The sequence below is a fragment of the Salvelinus sp. IW2-2015 genome, unplaced genomic scaffold, assembly GCF_002910315.2.
Source record: "Salvelinus sp. IW2-2015 unplaced genomic scaffold, ASM291031v2 Un_scaffold3812, whole genome shotgun sequence".
NCBI classification, from domain to species: domain Eukaryota; kingdom Metazoa; phylum Chordata; class Actinopteri; order Salmoniformes; family Salmonidae; genus Salvelinus; species Salvelinus sp. IW2-2015.
Genome location: NW_019945086.1, coordinates 23,841 through 32,500, shown reverse-complemented (window position 1 = coordinate 32,500; position 8,660 = coordinate 23,841). Strand labels below are relative to the sequence as shown.

Sequence of the window (8,660 nt, the reverse complement as noted above, 5' to 3'; positions counted from 1 at the left end):
TGGCAGACACAGCAGAGCAGAAGAGGAAACACGAGCAGAATACAGAGCAGAACCGACATGAAACACGAGCAGAGTACAGAACAGAGCAGAACAGAGCAGAACAGCAGAATAGAGAACTAGAGCAAACAGTAGCAGAGCCAGAACAGCAACAGTAGAGGATAGTAAAACAGAAGCTAGAGCTAAGACCCTAGCAGTAGCAGATACCGCTAGGAACAGAGCAGCATAGAACAGAGCAGAACAGAGCAAGACACTCCAGGAGCAGAACAGAGGCAGAAGCAGAGCAGAACAGAGCAGAACATGAGCAAGAATATAGACCTAGAAGGAGGAATCAGTACTGGTAGAACCATGAGGCAGAATAAACAGAGCAGAGGAGGAGAACAGAACAGAACAGAGCCAAGAACAGAGCATGGAACACCGAGCAGAGCACGACATTGATCTATACAAGCAAAACCAAGAGCAGAGTCAGAGCAACAACATTGTACTGCGAGTATAGCTAATGAAACCGAGCAGAACGCAGAAAGCAGGAACCCACTGAACAGAGCAGAATAGACTTAAGAGAGAGGAAGAGAGGAAGATATAGATAGCAAAACAGAGCATACGAACTCAGAGAGCAATGCAGAACAGAGGACTGAACAGCACCGCAAACGAATGAACAGAGCGCCTGCATGAACAGAAGTTTGACCTGAAATCAGAGCCTAAAACTTGAACAGGACTATATCCTGTAATATCTTAGACTGACACTGACCAGTTTCCAGCAGATGTCAACCACACCATTAACTACTACCTTACTTGCACTACCACCACTTGTTTGCTAAACTAACTACTATACTGACGCTGTTACTGGGTTGGGCTGGGCCTAACTACTACCACCGACCCATAGTTGGCTTACTATCGACTACTTCTACCTCACCACATACTGGTTTACTACTACTGTATACTACCGATACCAATACCACTGGTTGCTTAACTTAACTAACTCTACCACGACACCATCGATATACCACATAGGTTTCGGCTACTCCCGCATCACTGTACACATCACCCACTCGCACCCCAAACTTTTCGCTACTTCATACTGCACCATCCCAAACTAACCCGGGTTTGGCACTACTAATACTGAACCATCAGCCACACCCCTAAGGTCACCACTGCCAAGGCCTGATGGGACACAAAAAAGCAGACTTAGGCTGGATACATCAAATTCGCCATAGCACTGTTAATGCAATGTCTGTTTACGAACTACTGTCTGCATGCACAAACAGAAATGTACACACACACTGTTATCTGGAAGCATTTACCTTTGCCACTCGTTCAGTCTCCTGGGATTGAGATTCCCGGCTGTTTGTAGATCATCACCTCCCACACACATCATCCACCACTCTTCCTGCATCAATCACAATCCTCCATCACTTCGACCTCCAGTGTACAGGAAGTTGCAGCATCGTGGCTGATCTCATGAGTCAACACTGCTGTCATACCACTCTCACCTTTGGCATTCAAGCATTAGAGTACTTTTTGTAACGTGTTCGTTACTCAAGCACTCTTTTTGAAATAATCAAAAGATATTTATTTTTCACACTTGTCCACTTTCTCATTACTTTTTAAGGATGCTTATTTTCTTTCATACGAATCACAAAGCCGAACCACCCAGATTCATAAAAACACAAACACAAAAATACATCATACCTCCTGTGACTGAGATGGGATGACAACGGCCTCGTCCAACTCACTCTCTCCTTCAACCTCCTGTACTGAGGTGGGATGGCAACAGCATCGTCCAACTCAATCTCCTTCAACCTTCTGTGACTGAGACGTGCCATCGATCCTGGTCTTCCGATCAGCCTCCTGCAACTCTCTCTGCATCTCATCTCTCTTCAGCCTCTAAGTGACAGAGTTAATGGCCCATTATCGTCTAGAAGAGCTCCCTCTTCCAACTTGGTCTGTCTCTCAACCTCTCTGTGATCTTTATCAGATCTAGATACAGAAAAAGGAATCGCTCTAAGGTCACTATAATGTGAGTGTGAGGATGTGTTCCAATTATAGAATTAGAATCATAGAAGTAGAATGAACCATTCTAGAACTAGAATAGAATCACTCRAATTATATGGTTCCAATACTCTGAGATGACTCGGCCTATCCAGAGTTATATATAGAGAATTTGGCAAACTTTTAGGAAGGACTCCATGTTAGCGGCTTTCAGCCTTTCATTTACCCTTTCATTATAAGTCAATTATAAAATAGATGTTCAGTTACATATTATTGTTTAAAATGTCAATATTGCGCATGGGGAGCAGCTTTCATATGGATATCTTTGATTATACTGTGTCATGTAATGTATACATATTGATGCAAATGCAACATAATGCAGATAGATGTCCCATCTCTCTAAATACATGGCTCTGGGCMTACCTCTCCATAGGCGGTGACCTTTGACCTACTACATAATCTGTATCTGTAGGCCTATGTGATCCTGTAACCAGTCACAAATGTGTCATTAGTGTAAATCACTTACCTGTCTTCCTTCATAACATCACCGTCATTGATGGGGTCATCCAGGTCTATGAGGGTGAGGTCATTCCCACTGACCTCTGACTCCTGAAAGACAGCACAAAGTCATGTTTTGAAGTCACCTACTGTGTCGCCTTTAGCCGTGTTGAAAACAACTGGGAACTCTCTGACTTCCGACTTCAGTGCGTTCAAGACAATCGGGGTAAAAAACKAACTCTGACAGGGAAAMWTTKTTTCCAACAGTCATCCAACTTGGAATTCCAAGTCAGACGCAGCGCGGCTTGGCGGGTCATGTTTCGGAGGACTCCTGACTCGACCTTTACCTCTCCCGAGCCCGTTGGGAAGTCGCAGCGATGAGACTAGATCGTAACTACCAATTGGATATCACAAAAAAATGACAAAAACTCTAGCATCTTTTTAGAGCTCCAACTTTCCGACCTAAAGATCATGGAAGTCATGATTTGACCAAGATCACTTGCCTTGAAAGCACCATTAACCCAACACTCATTGTCACATCACAAAGCATCATATGCATAGAAATAGAATCACCAGAACATCATGTCAGGTGTACAGTTCAGTTTACCAGTCAAATTGCCATGGTCAGAGGCTCTATCCTTTCTAGTGATTCTATTTCTATGGTCACATCATAGTGCATCATATCTATGCTTGTGTCYGAAATAGCACCCTATTTCCAATATAGTGCACTTCTTTTGGCCAGAGCCCTATAGAGGCACAGTAATGAGTCATAATCCCCATAAAACCTAGTAGTCAACAGGGAAATGGTTCCAATGTTTTCCACATACATTTTTCCCATAGTGGATTTAAGAAACACTTAAAATAAGGGCTGTGTTTCAGGTAGGCTTACCTTACATTTTGATAACTGTGTAAATCTCTCGGACAAGGTGACTTTTATCAAATATTCGCCTGTATTTACCCCCAAATATTAAACGCTAATTAGCTGTTAATGTGGCTATCATAAAGAATTTCAAATGCCACGATGATCATGCTGATGAGGCAAAGGTAAGAATCTCTTGATTAACTATCTAATGTTAGCTAAATGTAGTAATTAATAAATTGGCTACATTCTTTAAATGGACAATTCTGTGAACTGTTTAGTGCAAGTTTTAAATTGACACAATACCTGTTAGCAAAGATGTCAGCTAGAAATACGTTTAGGAGCTTGCAGGGATTTGTAGTTTTGCATGTCTACTTTGATGCTAATTAGAAATTTCAAATCTGAGAGTAAATAGAGCCAAATGTATTGCTAAAAGTCACCTTGTCTGTGAGATATTTACATGGTTATAAGTCACACCAGGGTAAGCCCACATGAAACACAGCCTTATTTTATGTGTTTCTAAAATTGCCTATGGGAAAAATGAATGGTGGAAAAATATTGGAACCATTTCCTCCCTGTTTGACTGCTAGGTTTTATGGGTATTATGAACACTCCACTGTGGGACTATATAGACGGGTTGGTTGTTTAGCAACAACACTGCATGTAACTGTGGGTAAAATAGACAGGGTAAATAGACATGGTTCCTTAGAACATTGACAACATGTAAACTAATTTAGTCTCTAAATGTTAATTGCAAACAAATAAATTTGCATAATGAGCACATGCTAGCTGAGGTTTAGAGTCATAACAAGATACACGCATTCCGCATTGATGAGCACGCATGTTTTTCGTGACGTCAGCCAACCAGTGTATGATCTTGATCAAAAGTAGTGCACTAGCCTACATAGGGAATAGGGTGCCATTTAGGACAGAAATGTGAAGGTGGTGTCATAATAACCTTTGACCCTAGACCCCCATTTGACCCACAACAGATTCTACTGTACCTTTAGCCAACTCTCATGACTCCGGCCATAGACTTTGTAGTTTGATATTACAGAATGAATAGCACATCATTTATTTATTTAAAAATATTTAATCCACAGTAATTAATATAAATGGGGATTTAAAAATAATTATAAACTGGGTGGATCGAGACCTGAATGCTGATTGCTGAAAGCCGTGGTATATCAGACTCTGTATACCATGGGTATGACAAAACATGTATTTTTTACTGCTCTAATTATGTTGGTAACCAGTTTATAATAGCAATAAGGCACCTCGGGGATTCGTGAAATAAGGGCTTTGTCCTAGCTAGCACTTCGGGTTGCGTCGTGCGTAAGAACAGCCCTTAGCCGTGGTATATTGACAATATACCACAACCCTTGGGCCTTATTGCTTAAATAACATGCCTACCTTGAACTCTTTATTCTCCATGTCCTTGCAAAATTCAGAACATTTCCTTGCCAAAATGAACCTCTCTGCACTAGCGAGAATCACTGAACTGCTCCCGCGGTTTCGCATCAGTTTCAACATTTATCAGTGATGACGTAACAATGCTGTACAGATTTGACGCACTTCCAATCTCGTGCTGATGCAACGCTCTGTGCGGTTGTAATTCACGCATGGAAATCTGCGAGTTGTAAACAAATGTAGGCTACTATTGCCTTTAAAAATGTTATGTTGTGGACGCAACATAACCCAACGATAACCCAGAGTTCATCATTAAATAACATTATTACTCATAAAATATACAGCAAACTTCAGATACTGAAAGAATTCATGGGAGTTTCGTGCTAGTTTCATCCGTTTAAAAGAATTATAATGACACGAAAAAACCTGTGAACCTCTTGTTGCTGATTTGGTGAACATAGCAAATGTATTGCACATATTTCCAGTTAAAATTATTTTCAAAAAGAGACAAAAAGGGGATTTGAACATGCAATCACATACAGGATTGAGTGGTTTCATTTTTTGAAGAAGTTAAAGCAAGCAAAACCTGTTAAAAAAACATTGATTATAAGACCAAAGACAAATAATATAGATATTATTTTTCCAAAGAAGAAAATCTAATTGCTGCTGTCCTACCTATTGTTTACAGTGTTTCTCCTCTCCAAGGGAGACATGTTTTCCACCTCACATGCCTCGGGATAGTATCAGTGCTTTTCACAAACGTTGTAGTACTTAGTGTGCATCATTGTTTTCGCTCATACAGGTGCCCCTACTCTCCTAACCACCCCTCAGTAACTAACGAAGGCAAAAATGATGACATAAATATCACAGAAAAGAATACATGAATTAATCATTTACTTTCTAAAATACTTTCTAGAGGCCAAAGGACAGGTAGGTTTAATAACACAAATGTAATATGTCCCATCAAAAAGTCCTGTTGCTCACATACCGTATGCAAAACCAGCATCCTAAATGGACCCTATTTCCTTTAGAGTGCACTGCTTTTGACCAGAACCTCTATGGGCCCTGTTCAACTAGTTTACTATTCAGTATAGGGAATAGGGTTCCATTTGGGATGCATTAAATCTTTACAATTACTCATGAGAGCAAATCCTTGATGTTTTGATTCCCACAGACCTTAAGACATGATTAATTTATTAAAATGTTTGTTCATAAAAAATGTATGATTTCCCCTCCTCCCACATGGATTACAGACAAGAGGCTAGGTGCGTTCTGACTTCTTAGTGTGCGGATAAACATGACAATCACTCTCATGAAACTTAAATGAAACATCATCAGTCTTTCTCAGCACAAACACTCAGCCCAATTTCTACAGTCAAAACAGGTTTTGAAAATGCTTCTTCACATCTTTTGTCCCTGTCTGTTTTGCTCTCAGTGAAGTGCTACTATCCCCTTGGACTACAGGTTATTGCCTCATAAGGTGTCTATCTGTTGGCCGGACACTTTCTACCGTTTAGGACCTTTGTGGGTAAAGGTAAAGATGGGGTATAGAAGCAGCAAGTTTCCTCTGAAGTCCAGTATCTGCTGGAAGGACACCTGGTGGTACGAGAGGATGAGTGTGGGCCAGCCAGCCTGTTGTTCCTCCCCCTCTCCCTCCCCCCTTTTCTCTCTCTCTCAGTCTGAGGGACTTTTAAGGCTCCTGTGCGGACTGTCTCGGTTCGTGCCCTCCCGAAGCTGGCTGTGGTGATTTAAGACACGCTATATTTATGTGTGTATTTGTTTGTGGCCTCGGGCTCACTTCGCTGTCCCTCTGTCCAGTACGTACCGTTGTAGCAGGCCCAGTGTAGTGGCGTGTAGCCCTGGTTGTATGTGATGACGGGGAGGGTCCACACTGACTGGGCGGTGTGTAGGTGCCACCCCAGCACCACGATGTGTCCGGACGTCGCCACCAGGTGGACAGGGCTCCGCCCCTTACCTTTCCGAACCAGGAAGCTGGCGCTGTGCTGCACTCCTCGTGACCCGTCACCGCCTAGGAGGAAGGGAGGGGAGACAAGAATGGATTTKAATAATTCATAATCTATTAAATAATAAGGAATCATAATAGGTATATTTGGGCATAATTTATATTCCATGCTAGATCCCACACCAAAGCCATCCCTAGTAGTTCAATGGCCCCATCCCTAGATCAGAACAAGCCTCCCCCTCTCTTTCTGTGTGTGAGCGCGTACAGCCAGCTCTCCTCACTACCCTTCTGTGTAGAGCTGTTCTGTGCCATTTGTCTCTGGCTCCCTTGTTGAGCAATGAGTACACACAGTCTGTGTGTCCGCTCAGCACCGACAGCATCAGAGGGGTTCTGATACACAAGACAATAGGTCATATTACAAACTGGTAATAACCAGGCTGAGTACCAAATGGCAACCTATTCCCTATATCGTACACTACTGTTGACCTGAGCCCATAGGACTTTGGTTTAAAGTAGTGCATCAAGTAGGGCATAGGTTGCCATTTGGGATGAAGCCCTAGTGTCAAAATCTCTTTATTTCAGGAATTGTATCCGAAACCCAAATGAGTTACTGTCTATTCCCGTCTTGAACATCCACTGCACTCTGGAGGTCAGCATTTCCAATCAGCAAACGCAAACACTCCGAATAACCGTTGTTAGCTAGAGGAAGATAAACAGAGAGGATATAAGAATGTCAGATGATTGACCGTTGGTAGCTAGAGGAAGAATAAAAAGAGAGGAATATAAGAATGTCAGATGATTGACCGTTGGTAGCTAGAGGAGGATAAACAGAGAGGATATAAGAATGTCAGATGATTGACCGTTGGTAGCTGGAGGAGATAAACAGAGAGGATATAAGAATGTAGATGATGACCGTTGGTAGCTAGAGGAGGATAAACAAGTGTGTGCGAGCAAGGAGGCCTACAAACCTGACTCAGTTACACCAGCTCTTGTCAGGAGGAATGGTCCAAAATTCACCCAACTTATTGTGGGAAGCTTGTGGAAGGCTACCCAAACGTTTGACCCAAGTTAGACAATTTGACAACATGGTAGCAACACAACATGGTAGCAGCACAAAACATGGTACACACATTATTGTGCACGACAACAGCACAAAGGGCAAGAAGGCAGACACAACAGTACATCACGCAAAGTAGCCACAACTGTCAGTAAGAGTGTCCATGATTGAGTCTTTGAATGAAGAGATTGAGATAAAACTGTCCAGTTTGAGTGTTTGTTTGCTGCTCGTTCCAATCGCTAGCTGCAGCGAACTGAAAAGACGAGCGACCCAGAGATGTGTGTGCTTTCGGGACCTTTAACAGAATGTGACTGGCAGAACGGGTGTTAAGAGGGTTTTATAGATAACCATCAACCAGTGGGCCTTTCAACGGGCATACAGAGATTACTAGTTTACAGATGAGTATAGAGTGCAGTGATGTGTCCTATGAGGAGCATTGGTGTCAATCTGATGGCCGAATGGTAAAGAACATCTAGCCGCTCGAGAGCAACCTTCCCTGCCGATCTATAACTGATGTCTCCGTAATCTAGCATGGGTAGGATGGCCATCTGAATCAGGGTTAGTTTGGCAGCTGGGGTGAAAGAGGGCGATTACGATAGAGGAAACCAGGTCTAGATTTAACTTTAGCCTGCAGCTTTAATATGTACTGAGAGATGGACAGTGTACCATCTAACCATACTCCCAAGTACTTGATTGAGATGACTACCTCAAGCTCTAACCCTCACACGAAACCCTCAGAGGTAGTAATCACACCTGTGGGGTGTCATTGAAATTGCAAGATTATGTTATTTACATTTACATTTACATTTACATTTAAGTCATTTAGCAGACGCTCTTATCCAGAGCGACTTACAAATTGGTGCATTCACCTTATGATATCCAGTGGA

At 42.3% G+C, this 8,660-nt stretch overlaps 2 long non-coding RNA genes across 3 annotated transcripts; both read right to left on the bottom strand.

Moving 5' to 3' along the window:
* Positions 1–1,684: 1,684 nt before the first annotated feature.
* On the bottom strand, positions 1,685–4,923 carry LOC112076528 (uncharacterized). Of its 2 annotated transcripts, XR_011477769.1 has the most exons (4): positions 4,757–4,923; positions 2,513–2,595; positions 1,798–1,974; positions 1,685–1,743 (listed from the first exon to the last, which is right to left on the bottom strand). It is a non-coding gene; the product is annotated as an uncharacterized lncRNA (long non-coding RNA). The 2 variants fall into 2 exon arrangements; XR_002895206.2 differs by having other exon boundaries at positions 1,688–1,974.
* Positions 4,924–5,319: 396 nt separating this feature from the next.
* On the bottom strand, positions 5,320–7,636 carry LOC139026066 (uncharacterized). Its single transcript, XR_011477772.1, has 2 exons — positions 7,328–7,636; positions 5,320–7,106 (listed from the first exon to the last, which is right to left on the bottom strand). It is a non-coding gene; the product is annotated as an uncharacterized lncRNA (long non-coding RNA).
* Between the last annotated feature and the right edge of the window lie 1,024 nt (positions 7,637–8,660).